At 47.0% G+C, this 20,970-nt stretch overlaps 1 pseudogene; it reads right to left on the minus strand.

Moving 5' to 3' along the window:
* Positions 1 to 3,294: 3,294 nt before the first annotated feature.
* On the minus strand, positions 3,295 to 3,413 carry LOC117241245 (annotated as a pseudogene).
* Positions 3,414 to 20,970: the final 17,557 nt, after the last annotated feature.

Raw genomic sequence — 20,970 nt, forward strand, 5'->3', positions numbered from 1 at the left:
AGATATTTCGACGTTTAAGAGTTCGTTCCACTCCATTTTAAATGCCGAACGTAGTGCGCGCCATTTGGAGCACCTCGCAAAATGTCACCTATAACTCCATTTTGACGAAAATTAATCGTTATTTCGGTGCTGTTTGAGATACTTCGACGTTTAAGTGCTCTTTCCACTCCGTTTTACACGCCGAACGTAGTGTGAGCCACTTTGGGCAGCTGGCAAAATGTCACCTGTCACTCGAATTTGACGAAAATTATTCGTTATTTCGGTGCTGTTTGCGATACTTCGAAGGTTAGGCGCTCTTTCCACTCCATTTTAAACGCCGAACGTAGTGCGCGCCATTTGAGCAGCTCGCAAAATGTCACCTATAACTCCATTTTGACGAAAATTAATCGTTATTTAGGTCCTATTTGGGATATTTCGACCTTTAAGCTCTCATTCCACTCCACTTTACACGCCGAACATATCGCGCGCCATTATGAGCAGCTATCAAAATGTCACTTGATACTCGATTTTGACAAAAATTAATCGTTATAGCGGTCCAGTTTGAGATATTTCGACGTTTAAGCGTTCGTTCCACTGCATTTTACGCGCCGAACGCGTCGCGCGCCATTTTCTCAGCTCGCACGATGTCACCTGTTACTCGATTTTGACGAAAATTAATCGTTATTTCGGTGCTGTTTGAGATACTTCGACGTTTAAGTGCTCTTTCCACTCCATTTTACACTGTTAAGATTTGTGGACCTTTGAAGCCGAAATAATGTTATAGGAACATTAAATTTATGTAATATCGTGATATAATGTATTTACAAAGAGTGGACAATAGAGATGTTAATCAGATAGAAAAAGACGATTGATGTTCAACCTGAACTATTCACGCCAAACGCACAGAAAACAGCGCAATCCCCACTCTCTCGGCAACGCCACTCGCAACCTCCGTCTCCGCTCAACTCGCACTCTGCTTCTCCACTCACACTCTGTTTCTCGACTAACGCTCTGGCCGTTGCCGCATTCTGTTGTCTTTTTCCTAGGCCCACCGCACACGTGTTCTGCAGGCGCTCGTGGCCAGGGTCACGTAGGTCTTTTCCACGAAACTATGCACTTGAAAAGACCGATAACACATTGATGGGCCCGACGATGCCTCGGCTCTCGCGACATTGTTCATAGTTCGCCCGATATTTCTTAGGCCTTTCGTCCACGATACTACATTTATATTTACAGTTATTACTAAAATAATGATAAATTTATTACATGGACGATTCTTTACATATTTATCGATACACACTTGCACGCGTCTCAGCACCTTCTACTATACCCGACTGTAAACCGACTCTTCGACGACGATTAACCGACTGACTGTTTACATTCCTTTGTTTCGAGACGCTGCGCACACACACATACTTCCACACACTGATATATACATATGTCGGGTTTACATTAGAATTAGTGTTAGGGGCGTGAAACAAATCTTCGTTTGGGTTACACGTTGTCGTTATGCAATAGAGAAGACATTGACTAGTGTAAATACGATTATTATAGAACCGGACAAGTAACCGTGGTAGTTAGGTACTCGAGAAACTAATGACAATGATCCTAGGTTCAATAACGAATCCGCGGTCGACGGGATGATAGATGAACGTACTCACAAAATCTAAGTCGGACGCGTAATATTCACTGGTCGTAAAGAGTTACTCCTTTCATCAATGAGATCGCGAGCGAGAATGCCTTTCCCGTCCCGATGATGCTACAGAGGAAAACTATAATGGGGTGTGTCTAAGGACACGAGATCATCGGATTCGTCGAGAAAAGCCTTCGTTCAGAAAGTAAGGGAAATTGGCGTTTGCTGCTAATTGGTCAATCTCCATATCGGTGGTTAGAAAAAGATGCTAGCCGCCCTCGAGGGAAAGTTGTTAGCGGGAGACGCCGCTCGTTGAAAAATAGGTCTCCCCTATTTTCCCGTAGTTGGGACAAAGACTGTTTGTCTATTTGAAGGACTTTAGTTGACTAAATCTTAAGATTTATAACGGGCCCTCGAGCTAGCCGAACATGTACTGCGGAGACGCATCGACATCTGGCAATCATCTTACTCGAAGAATAGGATCTGCGTGTGGCGAGCCACGGGACAGAAACCGTTGGAATGTTTACTGTCGCGTGTCGCCACGTAATATTTCTTTTACTAAATCTTAAGATTTATAACGGGCCCTCGAGCTAGCCGAACATGTACTGCGGAGACGCATCGACATCTGGCAATCATCTTACTCGATACTGCGTGTGGCGAGCCACGGGACAGAAACCGTTGGAATGTTTACTGTCGCGTGTTGCCACGAATATTTCCTTTAAGGAGAGCATAGAATTACTCCATACCTTTGCTAGGCAAAGCGTTCATCCCGTGACCGCGGCTACGTTCGGCCACTGACTGTCGCCTCGAGCCCAAGCTCATTATCAAAACTCTCGAACAATTACAATCGGATTGAATAACTACAATTGTTCAATTACAGACTCCGGTGTTCTTTCATCTCCGACAAATATAACATTGTATTATTTCAACACAAACATTGTGTCTTCCACAGATTATTAATCTTATTTCCAAGATTAAATTCTAACAACATCATTACAAAAATTGACCGTTTATTGCGAATATGTATCTAAAACTGTATCTTGCGCTAAATAAACAAAAAAAAATATATTATTCATTATAAAATATATATGAAACTTTACTTCCTTTGTTTTATAGTAAAAATCGTGTATATAATATTTTATAATTAAAAATAAATAATAATTAAAATTAAAATAAAATTAAAATTAAAATAAATAATTCTTATCGTTTATAAAGACAAGGAACGCGGGCATCATGACCTTAGGTCGTGTTTAGGTAACTCGTGTTTTGTTTTTATCGCCGAATCGTTTGCGATGAGGAAAAAGCCAGGTCCTGGAACTTTTGTGTCGCTTACGAGCTTCGTGAATGGTTCGTCGCAGTTGCGAGTAAATTTTTTTTATATTTTACGTGGAGGAAATCCGCACGGACGCCAGGCCGCTTCTGGGGAAAGCGGCGTGGTAGTGTCGGATTCCAACCGACTAAAACCTCCACGATAACCATCCCGGCTACGATGGACAGAGGCCCGGGAACCGATGTGAGCGTTGCAACGGGGCCTCCCCCGCGCGCTTAATACCACGGCTGATGGAGCGGTGTGTGACCATTGTTACACCGCCTCGTCGCCATGCCAGGCAGCCCGGCCCCGAGGCGCTGAGCCGCCAAGCGCCCAAGGCCCGAACCCCACGGGGGGGGGGGCCAGCACGCTTCGCCAACGCCACACGGAGGTCCCAGGCGTTCACCCATCCGAGTACTACCCGTGCCCGGCGCTGCTTAACTTTCATGATTTGACGGGAACGAGTGCATTCAGCCCGGCCAGGGCGTTGGCGTTGCGAGTAAATGGCTCTTTACCAACGTTCTTCTTCCATCTTTCCGGATTCCACTCCTCCAGCATCGATCTCGTTTTCTTGGTCTACGACGTCGTTCGACGTATCATTAGCAGGATAATTAGTTTCCTCTTTTGACAAATTTTTATCTCTGTTGAGATGCGATTACATCTTTAGACACAACGTTAGGCAATATTCTGAGGGGACAAGAAGTTTTGGAGAGAATGGTAAAGAAAATTTGACATATGACACATAAGAATTATTTATTTTATTATGTAAATAGACCGCGGTTTTTACGCATTTGTGGAAAATTTGCACGTAATACGACGAAATATATATGCTTCCTTTAATATTTTTCTATAATACTTAATAGGTAATGCAATTGTCCACCCTTTTGTCTTTTATCGGGATTTTACTTTTTTAAATATATTCTCGCAGATAAATTTGCACAAAAATCTGTAAGTCTAATTATAAAATATTATTGTAGGAATTATCAAAAAATATGGACTACGGGGCCCCAGGGGGATGTAAACCTGAAAGCGTAGGTTTTGTGCGTGTCTATGGAGAAAAAGGTTTCCCTCGCGCAACTATGATCGAGCATCCAAGCTCGAAAGATACAACGTAAAGGTGGAGAGGAAAAAGCATAATCCCGGCAGAAAGGAAAGATCCAAGTGCTTCTCGCTTGTTCTTAAATCCGCAGAGTAAATGGAACGGCAGTAAGAAAAGCAATGACCGAAAATGGAGCGTTCCACTGAATAATGCAACGTTAGACGGTGAATAAATACAGACGGATAAAGCCGTCGCAGCCTCGGTATCGCCAGCTTATTAACGATAAAATCAACGATGTCGCGATACTTTGTCGATGCGACGAACGCTCGTTCGAGACTTGGCTTCGCGATGAGAAACAGTTTTGGAGGAAACGCGTGTAGATAAGGGAATGGCGATTCCGTCGAACCGGAATGCGAGGAAAAGAAGCGAACGATTCTGCGAAGCTGACGCAGCGCAAACTTTCCTCACGACGTTGACAAACAGAGAAACGGAAAAGTAATTTCTCCAATCTCGAGAATATTTATAAAACGCGGCAAACAGAGGTACATATCGCGTGTTTGCGCTTTATAAATAGGAGGAAAACAGGAAGGATGAAAGAAGACAGGCGGAAAGGAGAGAGAGGCGGAGGGATTGGCGAGGAATATCAGGATAAATTTCCACGACAAACACCGAACGAGGCAGTCGAGTAAGCTGTTTCAAAAATATACGTACGGACAGCTCTGGTTTCCAGCTACTGTTCGCAATTCGTACGCTTTGGAAAGTTTGGGAAAGCCGACGGCGTACATGCACGCCGCTCGCTATTTTCTAACGCTCTCATAAACTTTCGATGCAGTCCAAGTATTAACGTGGCAGGGCAAAAACAAGGAGAAAAAAGCGTATTCGTATTCGTCGATGCTGCTCTTGGCGTCGATGAAACCCCCATTGCGATCGAAATAAACGGGCGAATTTTCACCGACCTATGAAACGCCCGACACCGCGTATTTGTTCCCGGCGAAAAATACAAGAAAACCTTTGGTAAGGTCAATTTTTTTAACCGTAATCGCTCACCGGATACGCAATGTTGCAAGTTTATCGCGATGAAAAAATGCCAGGAAAAAAAGAAATTTCTCTACACGCGGCGTACGGCCCGATGACTCTTGACAACGCAACAAGTTCGGCGATTTGAAATTTCTATTCTTCGAAAGTGAAATAAACGTGGAAAAAGCGCGATTTTGAGTAAATTCCCGGCAATTTCATAATGTAAACGTTTCGATTTAATTTACATGTACTCGTATCGTCATCGATGTTTCGAGTTCGATCTTACGTGGCGCGGAACCTATTAACGCGATGCTTTTCAAAATGAAACGGAAAGAGTATCGGAAAGTTGCTGACGTTCTTGAACGCGTAGACCCGGTATTACCTGGGCACGATTCCAAACGCCGCGAGCTTTTATCTGCATTTTCAATTTACTTTTTCGTATTAAAAGTAACTGGCTGCCGCTAGTTTGTTTACATCTACATATAAACCGAACTGATCGATGAAAAATTGCGTGGAAAAGAAAATCACGAAAAAAACCGAAAGACGTTGGAACCGCTGGTTCGTGGGAGCCTTCGTATTCGCGAAAACGATATTTCGTAGAAATATTATTTTTATTCGCTCGTTTGAAAGAAAAGCGACGAATCTCGTTGCGTGGGTGACGCTTGCAAAGCATACGAAAGGAGGGAAAAGAGAAGAAAGGAGGAAACACGGTACAAAACAGGGCAGAGCTGGCTGGTTAATTTGCTTGTAACGATGCTCGCTAGTTACAGCTGGTTGACGTTTCCCGGCTCGGTTGCCACGGACTAGAGCGGTCTCCTAGAAAATCGTCGACTCGCGAGGGTGGAGCGTCGCGCAACGGCTTAATTATCACGAGCACGAAATGAAAATTAGCCGACGACGATGCGTTCGTTCGTTTCCGGGTGAAACGTGGTGATACTTTGCACGGCGAAACTGTTTGAAAAGCAGACGGTACGCGGCAGCAGAGACATCCGATAGTCGCGGTTGTATCGCGTGCGAATTATCGACGGGATCGGGATCGCTTTAAAAATGCCTGGCTCGTGTTCGATAAATCCAGCAAACAGGATTATTAGAGCAACAGGAAGAGATTATAAGAGATACAAACTCTCCTCTCTTTGCAACTTTGTATTTCGGAAAAACGTTTCGAAACGAACGATCGAGTTACGTTCCGTTCCTCCCCGTACACGCTTTCGCCACCGGATCGGTAAGCAAGTTCAGTTTCAGTTTCGTTTTCGGTTTCGGTTTCGGTTTCGGTTTCCGGTAGAAAGTGGAACTCGCTGTTGAAACGTTATCCTCTTGACGTCTCTTTAAATGGTCGTGATTTTGCTCCGCTTTAACTCCTTTCGAACGACGGAAACCACGCTTGCAGAACCGACGTTAACTTTTCAGCGAACATGGTTACAACGTGTCTCGCGGTGTCGCCAGTCAGATGCGTTTCGAACGCATCGACGTCCACTAGAAAACTAGAAAACGATAATACTTCGTGCCCGAACTGTGAGAAACCAAGGATCGCGCGTCGCGCAAGAAGAATTACTGCTTTCGTTGGTCTATCGAAGAAACGATAAATAGTCCCTCGTAATTCCATCGTGCGAAACACGTGGTCGGCCTATCGAAAAATGGCCACGAAACAAATCGTGCACGAGTTGGAGCGATCCGCGACGGAAACGTCTTACTTAAAGTATCGTTGCCATTTGCTTCGAAGCGACAGAGACACGATACGGAAAGCCTTGGGGATCGAGTCGTTAACCAACAGACCGTGTAGGTAGGAGAGTACCAGAAACCGCGAAGAAAGGACGACGAACCGCGACACGGTCGTCGTAGAATCGAAGCACTGCAGCCGTGTCGGCCCAACAGACGTAACAACGGTGACCACCGAGAGAAATAGGGAACGGGATAAAGGAAACCCCTGGGCTATGGTTTGACAGCCGACCCGTGAAACCTGCGATATGCGCGCTGTATTAGAACCCCGTCGGCCGAATCCGTGTGTTGGCGAGACTTCAACAAATCCTGACACCGAACGCATCGCAACTCCACTCGTAATCCGATGTAGCTACACGCTAGAAGGACGTTCGTGTGCACTGGGGACCAGATACGCGCAGCTTTACGACTCAGCTAACCCCGCTGCGTCTCCTCTCGTCCTGGTCCACACACTCGCGTGGCCACGTTTTCCTCGTCTCCGAGGGACGCGCCGCTTTCACGGAATTACGATCCATCTTGTCCGAGTTAATTCTCTTTGCAGACAGACGTGGCACTCCGTAATCCGATGAATTCGTTTTAATCGGTCGACTTGTCGGAAATTGGACGATACTACGCGGAATGCACGGTCGAACAGGAGCCTCGCGTCGTGAAATTTTTACCCGTCCGACGTTTCGATTCGAACGACGATCCTGGAGAAACAGGTAGGCGCGGTTAATTACAGTTTCAGAACTGCGCTGGCTGAAACGAAAGGTAGATTCGGTGTATTCCGTGGAACGAACGAGCTGTTTCGCTAACATCGGAACAAAGTAGAAACGAATCGGTACTTATCAAGGAGAAAACCTTGTCCAGCGTGGGGAAAAGTTTAAGGACCGATATCCCTCGATCCACGCTGGAGAGGGCCGATGAAACAAGGCGAATTAGCGGAAGATCGGGAGAAGAAGGCAAAAGGGGCGGAATAGAAAAGGAATGGATACGGCAAGCATCGGCCGTGCGATTTCGGTTTCGTATCACATAGCGTTATCCCCTCGTAAAGTTGGCCACTCGTGCCACTAGCAGAAACTGTATGGCGGGCTCCGAGAGGGTTTTAATCGCGCGACGGACGAACGTATCGGTGAAATTACTGGAGAGCCCCGTCGACGTGCCTTTCGATCCTGTCTGCCCCACGGCTCGGCTGCCACGGATCTAACAGATTTACCGGATACAACTTGCCGGGTTACGAAACTTCGAAACTGGCTAGAATCTACTGCTAAGTTAATTGCCGGTCGCTCCCCCGCACCTACTCGTCTATCAGGCGACTCCAACTAGTAACCAACGAGGAAACCGCTGATTTCAGGCGTAAATTCAGCTGAAAATTCGTAACGTCGAACGATAAAAGAGGCCGCACGGAAGAAAATAGCCTGGCGATCAAAAGGCCGAACGTGCTTTCAGACCCGGACGCTTAGCTGCGCCGCCCCGCACCGAGATCCACTCTGAATTTCGCCCTTTGCTGCGAATATGATAGCCCGTTCGCGCTTTACCCTCGACGCTCGACGCCGACCACGCTTCTGCCGCCTGTTATTTCCCAACCGTCCACCGTTTTGCTCCCCTAATTTTTCATTTTCTTCTTTCCCCTCTTCTCCTTTTATCCTCTTTTCCCTTCCTCTCTCGCCGAAGCGCCGCGTTTGCTGTCGAGTTCGGCTACGATTGGCAAACGCAAATCTTACGTGGACGCGCGTTCCACGCATTTCAAATTTCACGACGTAACGTACTCGACGATTCAACGTAACGTGGAAAACGCGACAAGATGTTCGAATTTGGAATCATGCGAGCGCGCTGGGTCGATCGGCATGCCATCCGTCAAACGCGCGGCAAATAAATCTGTCGGTGTAATTTTAACGAGCCGCGATACCGCTCGAGGATTATACGGGTAATTTAAATTCCGCTCGCTCGATCGACGCGACTGATGGAACGACGATGCGCCGGCTGAGCCGAGATGAAATGAAAAATTAGCGAATGAAACAGCCAAGTATAATAGAATGCCCGGTTAAATATAGAGCGTTTTAAACCGATTAACAGATAACTGCAAATTAGATCGTCCATTAACACGGTTCGTCCACGTTCGAGCGGCATCGTTCGAGAATCAGTCGGAGAATTAGTCCGAGAATTAGTCAGAATACCCTCCGATCGATCGTTCCCCCCCCCCCCGAAGTCTCGCATTCGATCTGTTTCGATTCGCCATTCGCGCGATCCGAATTTAAGTTTCACGAATGTGAATACGAACGAGCCGTACGTCCACTGGCTATCGCACGATCGCTGTGGCAAAACGCTGGCGTACAATTACCGCTATTTGCCGTTAGTTGAAATATATTGTAAACGTTATTGCTCGTGCGTGGAAACTCGCTACTTCGCGCAGCCAGTCGAACTGTTCGATATTTATAGCTAGTCGACAAATACCGCGTACCTATCGTCGAGATTCTACGCAAGCATTGCGCGCGATACAAACCCCCTCTATATCGTGCAATGGTCGTATCGATTAGCCGCTGCTCGAATTTCGCGCTGCGAATCGCATTCGAAAAATTTTATTTATCTGGAAATCGAACGTGCAGATTTTTTTTTAATTCAAACGACCTAACCCGAGCAGTTAGATTGACCGAATTTCGTTCTCTTTGGAAACTTTGAGACCTCCGAACAACCCGTCTCTAGATGTCTACGATAACTTTGAAATTTCTAAATTCCAATTAATAAGTTAGAACCGGAACGATCAAAATTCCCTGGACCGCGTAATCCGCATGAAAATACAAATTCAGCGTCGAATACGAAGAGATAGATGAAAGAGGGATTCGATGGTAGAGCAAATCGGACGTACGGTTTGTAACACGAGACATTAATAAAGTTGGTGGAACCGCGGAAAGCGGTTGGAAATGGAAATTTTCCGATTTTAATATCGGTGAATGCATCGGGACGCGAGAAGAAAGATCAAAAGGTTGACTGTTGATTAATTTGAGCGGCACGCGAGCCACGAGCCCCGAGCCCCGAGCCGCGAGCGTCGCGATGCTCGCGTGCGCCGAAGCTACTGCGATCGAGCGAGCGTCGTAACCTCGGTAAATAACCCGTCGTATAATATTACGTACACTGATCAACGATTCGGAAAGGGAGTTACGCTAACCGGGGCATCGCCCCACCGACGTGCGAAAATAAACTAATTAGCCTTTGGGGACGTAGAGGCATGCCCTTCGACGCCCCAGCGGATTTCAAATCGTCGATTTTACAGCTAGCTGCTGTTACGTTCGAACCGTTTGTAAACCAGTGACGCGCAATTTGGGATAGCGATTGCGATCGAAATCCGACCCCTCTCGAGAATCCTACGGAAAGAGAATTTCTTTCGCAGTGGTTGGTCTGGCCGATCCAAGTTTCGGCGCGCGTTGTCGCGATGCCTAATCGCTGCGTTGCCGATCGTCGTTGCCATTGGAACGCGCGGCGAGCGAACAGCCGTGAGTTTGCTCTGTACACTCGAGGCCTGAACTTAAAGGCTTAACGACCTGTTTGCCGTTGCAGCTCGGCAGAAACGAATCTTCGGCGTTCGCCCGAGCTAAACCAGCGAATATTCGAGCGGCCTGCCTCGGAACGGTCGCTGAATTTCTGCTGAAAAATTAATCAACGCGGAACGTAAATCGCCAGTGATAAACACGTGAAAAACCATGCGCCGATGAGGGGGGGGGGGAAGAACGGCAACGGCAACGTTGTTGCCAAACGAATGTAATGAACGGGCAAATACGCGTTTGTTTGCAAGTACCCTACGGCGAGCAAATAACGTTACGCGAAATACGCGGCCCCGTTTCAAAGGGTCGTCCTTTTATACACACGCGTGAAAAATTTCGCGGAAATTCGCACTGGCGACGCAGAATCGGTGCGCGGAAAAAATCTGGCCGACTCCTGTTAAAAAATTTCTTTCTTACAAAATTTTCCCCGTGGACCGCGCTATCCAGCCGCCCGTGTTTCCATCTCTTCGCCAGGAATTTGGCAACAGAGTTTGCGAAAAGTTACGGGCGCCGACTGGAGAGAACGGCGAGACCGGTTTTTCTAAAATAAAACGATCCTGCGAAATAGACGCGACGAGTGCCCCGGTCAGTCTTGGAAACTCGAGTCTCCGCAAAAACTCCTACCGCTTCTGGCTATACGTACAAGTATATCAACGCGCGCCTTGCAACGCGTCTCGTGCCGTTTTTCTCCTATTCTGGTTGCACGTTTCTCAAAGAGAATACCTAATACCAAGGTGGCCTTCGCTTTACGCGTATGTGCGATTCCCGCGATGGAAAAAACGTCGCGCTGTTCAGGAAACCAGCGTCCAAGCAACGACAATACGTATACGACGTTGCATAAATCAACGAATGTTCGCGTATAGAAACTTCTAAAAAATATCCACTGTCGAAAAATAGAAAAATGCCTACTCGTGCAAAGATCAGCGGGAAACGAAACGTTTTTCGACTCGTAACCAAGCGTTATAGTCACAGGAATGTAACGAAACGGCGCGCAAACAACCGACGCGAAACCATCGTGACGCAAAAGCATTTCGCGACAGGGAGCGCGGGTCCGACCGTAGCGAAAAAACAGCATCCAGCCCGCTGTCGTTTCACCCAATGGGGGGTTGTATCGATATATCGAGGCAGCGTCGCTGAAACCTGCTGGTGGCAGAGAGCCAACGATAAGGCCCGCCATCTATAGACCGTAAGAGCCTCCTTTTGTATTAACGACGCTGTCCCGACTGTAATTGAGAGCCTCTGTACTCCGGCCCAACGTCGCCAGGTTATTAAATCCCGGGATATAAATCAGTTAATATATTCCACGCGCCGCTAGCTCGCACTCTTTTCTTCGCCAGAGAAATGGATTTTCCGCTAAACTTAAATTGCTTAGCGATCGCCGGATGTGAAGGTTCTTTCGAGTCCGTCGATAAAGAGCTTCCGCGTACAACCGGCCCGATCAACGTACCATCGACAGGCGACAACTGCCAACGGTTTACGACGGTTACGCTGGTATTACCTTTTCTCCACGATACTTTTCTTTTTCTTTCTCTTCTTCCGCCGTATTTGAGTTAATCACGATGGTTGGTCGCTTTACGTCATCGTGTACGAGGGACATGCCGAATAAAGTTTGTGGAAAATCATTACTCCACGGATCCTTTTCATCGAGTGTTCCAAGATAGCCGTTAGTGGAATTTTCGACCTCGTTTAAGACCCTTCAACGAGCTGAAATCTGCTCGCCAACTTTACTCGGAATTCAATGCTTTTCAATTACAAAGATATTCCGGTTAACCGTTCCTTAATTAAACATGTAACTATACCGAAACGTTTAAATTACCTTTTGAACCTGGTATACAGGTCAAAGCTACTCCAGTTTACTCTGCTTTTTTCAGATCGTCCCTTTTAATTTCCCTGCGCGGAACGTTGGGAAAGGAACTCGAATACGAACGACACGAATAATTTGATAGGAAATCTTCGTCGAAGCGAATTCGAAGCAAATTCGAAGCAAATTCGAAGCAAATTCGAAGCAAATTCGGGCCGAACGAATTCTCGCCTCGATTCGAAGCCAATATGCTTGTCCTTAAATTGGCTGTCCTCCTCGGCAGGATACCTACGAAATCGCAAATACGAGACCGACGATTCGTAGGAAAATCTGTGTGACCGCCGGTAATACCATCTCCTATAATCGACGTTGGCCTGCTTACGTCAATCTGCTCGTGGCAGGTGTCCGACGATACAGGCTCAACGCGACATCAACCTCGTCGTTATAATCCGTACAAGCTTGGTCTCGTGTAACGGTAACGTTAGTCGTGTAATAGATACTTTCGATGTCGGCGTCGAAATCATTTCCCAATATATTTCCTGCGAAATTGTTTCGTAATTTCGTAGTAACACACCGACTGGCTATGTGCCACGTCACCGACTCGCCTACACCTCGCTATCTCTCCCTTAACGAGAATTTTATTGAACCGAGCGATCGACCCGGCTCGCCCGGTAAATACCTTCGCTCCTCTGGACACACCGACGATAATTGACGCAGTTCGATATCCTTGTAAACCGACGCCAGGCGTTTCTTGCCTCGTAAAGACGAATCTTTCGAACGGTGTCATTCGCGTTCAATTCGTTTTTCTAGCGAGGGGCCTCGAATCTTTAAACGACGAGAAACCTAATCACTTTCAGACAACTTTCGTTTAAAGACGAAAGAACGTAAAGAACTGGGTTCGGCCTTCTCCCATCTGCGTATCTTTCGGGGAGTCGATTGCGATGGTCATCTCCTTTGTCGGATACGATTCGAATTGGTCGAATAAGCTGGCAAGTGCTAGATCCGTCTCATCTCCTTCTTCCGTCGAATATTAGCGCCACTACGAACGCATAAACCGAAAAATCTTGCCACCGTATTACGCCGAAATATTCGACGATGTTCATTCGCAAGCGATAAAGCTTCGCTACTGTTCGCGATCGGCGCTGCTCTACTACGAAATATCAAATTTATCGCGTAGCCGCGTACACGGGAGAAAGAAAGAGATCGTAAGGGCGGTATTTACCCACCGCGAGAGACAGGCTACGAAAGACGAGCACGAGCGACTACAAAGTTCAATCGGGCTCGATAAAGCTTAACTTGCTCCGCGGAGAGCGGCCATTTGGAATTCGAGTGGCGTGTACGGTGTGCTCGGTGCGTTAACGAGTTCGATCGTCATCGTAAATAAGCAACCAGCGGTCCGAAAAATCTCGCCACGGTCAAGAAGACTTAAGAAGCCGTTCGCGGAAGATGGGCGGCGCCACCCGCTACTTCTCGGCCGGAAATTACAGGTGACTTAGCGCGGTCTCTCTGCCCCCGCTTCTCTCGACAGACAGAGAGAAGAGGGCGCGGGCGCATCGTAAAATCCAAGCGAAGAGAAAGAAAGAGAGAGAGAGAGAGAGAGGCGTCGCTCGTCGAAAAAATCAGACGCGATCTTTCGCACTTTCGTCGACAGTTTCTGCCTCGCCGTTACGTTTCTACCGCCACCGCTGTATTTCGAAACGGAAGGGGGACGCGATTCCGTCTGTCGGCTTTCTTCCTGCACGCTTCGTTGTGCACCGTCGCGCGTATTTAGACGCTGGAAACGAGAATTACAAAAATTTCGTGGAGCAGTTGCTCCAACTCTTCTCGTTTCTCGCCATTGAAGTCGCAGGTGTCAGGTCGCGCGATCGATACAACCCCCGTTAAAGGATCGAAACGGTGTTCGTTTGCGATTCTAGGCAAAATCGTTTCCTATTTAGCGTGAAAGTTCCAATTGTTTCTCTCGTCTAGTTAGCGCGCAAGCTTCTTCTCCTTTCCTTTCACTCGTTAGAAGCGAAATAGTTCAGAGATCCTCGCAGCGTTTCAAACATCCCGATGACTCTCTTCGTTCCATTGTCTTCGTCCCGTTGTCTTCGAAACGTTAATTTATTCGTTCGTTCTGTTCTCTCTCTCTCTCTCTCTCTCTACCCGTTCTTCTGCTCGCCCATCCACCTACTCGTTCGTTCCTTTAATAGTTTTCTTTTCCGCGACCGCACGTTCGTTTCGCCGTTCGCCAAAGATGCGCGAATTTTTCAAACTTCGCTTTCTACGCTTTCTACGCTTTCTACGCGCGAACACGGAGTGGAAGATCGTGGAACGGGAGGCTTGTATCCACGCGGCACTGCGATTTAAGGAAACGTATCGTCGGTGGTTAGCTCGACTTCGTAAATAAATCTTTGCCGGATAGAGCTAAATACGATATTCGGCCCGATTGCTCCCGCTCTTTCACCTCCGGTGATTTATGTGAAACCGTGGCCGCTAGCGTGCCCGAACATCCGTTTTCCCGTTCTATCCTTCCCCCTTTGGGACCGGTCATTTTTTAGCGACTGTTTCTCAAGATTTTATCCGTAATTATCCTCGCTGGATTCGCGAAAATGAACAGCCGTTGCTTGCTGTCTTCTCGACGAATGGTCCCTCGGGGAGAAAAAAGGAAAACATCCAAGTTGGTGAAAATTTGTTTGCTCTGCACCGCGAGCGTTTCTTCGACGAAGAAACACGGTTTGCTTTAGCATCGCGAAATTAAATCGAATAAGATTCTTCGTCCGATTATATTCACAACAACGCAGGCCCGCGCGAGCGCTCGCTAACGGCGTCCAGAGCACGTAGGCACCGCGGCGGATCGGTTCCTTCGTTCTGCCGCTGGTCGCGATAAAACTCGGTGTCTTTTTGCAACGAGGTAATTTTTGCGACAGCACGGGACGTTTGGAACGTTGCGAAAAGAAGGGGCGCGCACGCGGACGTTCGCGAGAAGCGAACAGCGGTGGCGAGGGAGTTTCGCGGACGTGGTCGACGGACCGTGAACGATCGCGAGCGCGGAATACGAGCGGAAGACGGAGAAAGCCCGCCTCGAACACCGACACCGTGATCGCTTCGCTAGGCAACGCCGCGCATCAAAATTGTAAATTTCCGAAGAAAGTCGCCGTGCTCGTTCCCGGGAGAGCAGATCCTTTCGTTTACGTTCTCGCGTACATCCGATTCTTTCGTATGGAGCGTGCCGCGTTTTCGTTTCTCGGCTCGACGCTCGAACCTGGTGGACCCGGCGGAAATTTCCATCCAAAGTAGGAAGCGGCGGCGAGCTCCGACGAAACCTGGTTTCGCTCGGCGTTTCGAGCACGGCGTACGATTCGCGCCACGTCTGTGCTTGGTACCCGGCTTTCGCGCGAGTTGGCAGACACGCGTGCAACAGCGGTACGACGCGGTGTCAGCGTTCGCAGAGAGAAGAGGGTAACGCTGTGCGTCGTAGCGTGCCTGTGCGCGACAGCAGCCTGCTCTCTCGGTGATCCGACGACGACGATGATACGTTCGTATCGTATGCGGTACATGGTGGCCTAGGTTTCGGCCGAGGCTTGGCCACCATGTAGACCGAAACGCAGACGGGAGCGTAGAGCGGAACGTAGAGTGGCGTAGGAGAGGGCGAAGGAGAGAAGGACGAGAAGGTCGGTAGATCGGAGTGGATGAGAGTGGATGAGAAGCGGTCGTTGGAGCGGCGCTGGATGGGGAGAGGTAAGCCCGTGTCGCGCAAGTGTGCGCCGTTATACGTACTCGCGTACATCTGCGAGAACTAGTTAGCCGACGCTTGGTGGTTGCGGCGTCGGGGTGGTGGCGGGCCGGGATCGATTCTGGGACCACACGGCATCATCCTCCAACCGTCAACGACCTGCTCGACCTAACCCTCCCTTCTCGTTCCTTCTCGCTCGTCCACGTTCGCAAAACCTAGCTTCTCCCTCTCGCACCGCTTCATCGCTCCCACCAGCCGTCCGTGCACTCGCCTTCTCCTTATGCAACTCCTCTATCACGGGCAAATAAAGCCTGCATATCCGGCCTAAGAGTAGTCCGATCCCGATCCGGCGCGGTTCCACTCTCCCGCTTCGAGTTCTCGCGTGTGTCGAGTCGTTAAGGATCGCAGGGGGATTCGACGTTCCAGACGTCGTCGTCGCCGCGTCGTCTCGATCGGAGACGCACTCGTCGAGGATTTTTCCGTCGAGAGTTCGATCGGATTGCAGCTCGCAGAACGAGGCCGGATTAACAGCGATCGAAATACGCCCGAAGAATGGCGACGCGTTATCATCAGGCTGTCGACCCTCGTAATTTCGGGCCTCGAGGTCCGGTCGTCGATAATATCCGGTAAATCGGCTGTACGAATTCGAATCGTTCGAACCACGGAAAGCAACTCGATGTAAATGCGACTAGATCGGTCGTAGGTAAACGGTGTCTCGTTAACGACCGTTTTAAATAAGAAACCGTCGATAATAAACATGTCGTTGGCGATTCTAGAAACTAAATGCGCGCACAGACGTTACATCCCCTCGATTCGATCGACGAATCGATGTCTTCCTATCGCTACGCAATTTATAACGGCAACGATTTCGAGCGGGTTGCAACCTCGTTGCCGGGGATCGCGACTCTCGACAAAAAAGACGGATAATTCGCTAGACCCACGCAGGCTAAACTAGGGAATCCGCCAGGGCATAGAATTTATCGTCGTTGCCGCGGAACGATCTCCGCGTAAGGTCCAGCGACGCCGAAGGCAAACCCGGAAACACAGTTTGTCCGTATTCTTAAAGAATCGATTCGTCTTTTCGAGAGATTCTCCTCGTTGGCGTAAGCGCAAACGCGCTCGATCGGTTACCTCTATTTTCGTTTTTTTCTCTGGGTAGCGCGTCGAGCGAAAAGCGGGTGTGAGTGGCTTGACGGCTCGAGAGAGAGCGATCGAGGATTCCCGATGTTCTTCTCTGACGGATCGTCGATATACGTAGAACGCGACGAGGTACAACTCGATGCCGCGTCGCGCGTTTCAGAGGATATCAGCCCTTTTCTCTCGCGATCCAGCAAGAAACGACGAGACGAGCGAAGGAGGAGGTGTCAACCTCGACTGCGGTACCTGCGCCGACGACGCGATCCGAACGTAGCGATTGGAAGGTCGCTTTAAGCGTTAATTTGGCGATCTCGCGATCGATCGTGATCGGTGTCGGGATCGGCGTAATACGCGCGTACGAGCGCATATTACGAGCGAAAGACGATTAAAAGGCTTCGCGCTCGTAACCGTGACACTGTCCGGGCATGGTTGTCCTTGGCTCTACGACGCCTGTCGCTCGAGATCCCATTATCTCGAATCGATTATCCAACACTTTGCATCTGCTCCGATTAGTGCAACGTCGAGGAACCAAACAATGCAAGAACGATGAAACGTAGGATATATATTAAATGATAAAGGATCAGGGTTTTGGCGCTACTTTGGCGGGGCTACTTTGGCGGCTTAAAAGAGACGAATACGTGGAATACGTCGATCGATCTCTCGTATCGAGGATACAGACTGGCGAGCATAAGACGGATCAAGTTTCGAGCCACGTTTCGAAAGGGCGAATAAATTGGAATTAACGCGGCTCGCTATAGGGCGAGTATACGGAAACCACGGGCTGCGATAATGTAACCCGCGGGATAAAGGCTTCCGCGTACGACTCGACGCACAATTGCCCTTTACAGTGTTCGCAGTGGAAAACGATCTGCGCACAGATCGGGGTGCGGCTTAATGCCAATTCACGGACAAAGGGTGACCGCGGACGAAAAAGGGAGCCACGGGATTCTTGGAGCGAGCGAGTTTCGTGAGAGCGGCTGGCTACGCCGTTTCTTTCGACGTTGCTCTTGTCGTGTAAAATTAAGGTAAAAATAAGGAACTTGTTAATTTCCGAAAAGGAGATGAAGTTCTTTTTATTTTTTACTCAATTTATACAATTTTTTCGGTTCGCGATGATACGCTTTCGATACTTGGATTAGTTAAGAATTTTTTTTAGACTGACTGGATGATTTTGAAGGGTGCATTTATATTCTTCCATTCGTTGGAGTGGGAGAAGGTTTTGTTTATACTTAGTGTAAAATTCGGAGAACGGCTGGAGTGATCGAATGCCACTCAGGCGGCTGAGAACGGATGCTGACCGGACGGTCACACGCGATAAGGCGTTCGGAATTTCGGTTTGTTATATACAGCTGCTCGAATTTCGTCTGTGACATTCCCCCCTTCTTAGATTGAACTTGATCCCTCAAGTTCTCTTCAGAAGACTTTTGTGGAATCGGACTTGGCGTGGCTTGAAAATTACAGCTGATTCCTCCTCTTCATCTGAGTGGTATGTGTTGGTCGGAATATAGATGTTGGGTGTTGAGCCCAGGGTGAGTGGTACTGGTGGGGCTGTCGCATTGTGGCTGTTGATTACAGTTTCATTTCGGCAGCAAAATAAATTGATACATAATTTGTTCGGTATACATTTCCTGATGCATTTGAATACCCCTATTTTGTTTAATCCATATATACCTAGTATGCCTAATGCTATGTACCCTGATATCTGGAGCGTGGTTAGTCCCCAATACTGTATATTTTAAATTCTGTGTTCGAAATTAAGAGTTTCTATCTCGTCGCCTATTTTATCGATCGTTGTTTTATAGCCTTGTAAATTATCTATTATTTTCGGTGCTCGCTCGAGTTTATCTAATAGATGAGTGAAACTATCGTTTGTTTTGAGCGCTAGGGTTTTTGTTTTGATTTCGTATATGACTTCGTTTTTTGTTTCGCCTATACGCATGTGTTCGTCTTTGTACAATATATCGCAAGAAGTGTTAGCTCTTATGATGGAAGGCTTGTCAAGTTTTTGTAAGGTATGCTTCGTTTGGCAAATTGTGTCTATTTCTATCGGATTTGCTGGTATCGCAATGTAACAGTTGCTAGTTTTGAGCGGTATAAAGCTAATGTCTTCAATCTTAAGTACAGTTATTTGACAATGTTTAATGTGTGGTTTGAAATTTATTATTTCGCTGCGACAATCGGTTCTTGAATTTCTGTCATGGATTGGTAGTGTTTGTTTGCATATAGTGGTTCCGGCTCGATTCTTACAAAGTTTGTTGAAATACTCGATATCAGCGTTTATAAATGAAAGACCTGAAGTTAAATATATCTGATGTTCGACTACTGGAGCCAAAAATACTCCATTTCTTTTACTCGGGATAGGATATACTTGTAATATGTTCCATTCTGTGTTAGAGACTAAAGGTACTATGATTTTGAAAAATATTTTGTCATCTATTGTGAAGATTTTAAGATCACTAATGTCGAGTGTGAATTGAAAATGTTCGGTTTTGGCAGAAATCGCGGTGTTGTACATCTGGCTACCTATTGCCTTGGCGTAATTTTCTATGAATTCATTGGGGTCAAGTATTTGTGGACTAATTATTCCTTGTTTGCCTAATATCATGACGTTAAGTATTTCATCTAATTGGAAGTGTAAAGTTTGCATCGCGGTGTCGACTTTCATGATCATCTTAAGCATAGATCTATCGATATTTGCCTGCTGTTGTAATTTTAATATATCACTATATGATCTCTCTAAGTGGTTTAGGTTTTCTGAGTTTACAATTTTTCTAATAAGTGCTGTTTGATTAGCTATTATGGTCTTGATTTTATTATTATCATCGAATAGTTTGTCCATATTTTTGTTTATGAGCGTAAGATCATCATCGTCGAGAGTTCCGAACAGACTTTTCGATACGGAACCTATGATGTTAAGCAGACCTCGTGTGCTCCGGGTATGTGTTAACGCTTTCAAGTGTTTTGCGAGTTGTTTTAGGTTATTGATGCGATTTTGTAATCCGCCTAACTCTTCGACGTATTGTTTGCTGATTGCACGTGAGTCTATTGTTAATTTATATGATTCTATTGCGCTTATCTGTTCGTATATGTTGCTAGTGTCTAATCCTACTATTACATTGGCAGTGTCGCTGTATAAATATCCTTTTCCTATGTTTTCTACGAATACGGAGTTTCCTTCTAATGGTGTAATATTTATTTGCGCGGATACTATTCCGGCAAAGAGGAGCGTCGACCTGGAATGTAAGGTTTTAAACGATAACCGTGTATCTTTTTGTCTTGAATCAGATAGTATGGAGTACATACTTTATCAATCGTGTACGGTCCTAACCATTCCACATCAAGTTTATGCCTTTATGATCGTTATGTATTAAAACGGAGTTCATCCTTCTTTGAAAACTGATTGAGGTTTTATAATTTTACGTTTTTGATCGCGCTGATATCGCTGTTTACTTTTGATCACTGTTTCGCGAGCGTGTCGGAGTCTAGAGTCCCATTCCTTTTTGCGGAACGTGACTTCGTCTGCGTATATGCGTTGGGGATTCTTGGATATTGTGGAGGGAAGATTGGCTTGGTGTCCGAATGTGAGTTCGAATGGCGTGTAACCAGCAGAGTCGTGTATCATTGTGTTATATGCAAGGCATACAAAGTTAAGTTGATCGTCCCATTCTTCATCCGAATTTCGCTGTATCGATTTTAACATGTCCGTTATTACTGCGTGTGTCCGTTCTAACGATCCGTTACTTTGTGGGTGGAAGGATGTCGTTTTGATATGTTTGATTTTGAACGCGTCTTCGTACTGTTGCATTAAACTAGATATAAAATTCTGTCCGCGGTCAGTTAATATCTTTTTTGGAGCGGAAAAGATGTAAATGTAATGATTCAAGAGTGCGTTCCAAATTGTTTCCGTTTGTTGAGTTTTTAGTGGTACGAGTATTAAGTATTTTGTCAATTCGTCATGTATGGATAGAATGTACTGATTGCCTTTTTTCGTCTTTTTCAGTGGGCCTAATAAGTCCATAGCAATTTTATCGTTTGGTTCGAGGGGTGTGTCGGTGATACAAGGTTCTTCGCGCGGTCTGATACGTGTAGTTTTAGATGTTTGGCAG

Source organism: Bombus vosnesenskii, unplaced genomic scaffold, assembly GCF_011952255.1.
Source record: "Bombus vosnesenskii isolate JDL3184/JDL3185 unplaced genomic scaffold, Bvos_JDL3184-5_v1.1 scf7180000015506, whole genome shotgun sequence".
Classification (NCBI taxonomy): Eukaryota; Metazoa; Arthropoda; class Insecta; order Hymenoptera; family Apidae; genus Bombus; species Bombus vosnesenskii.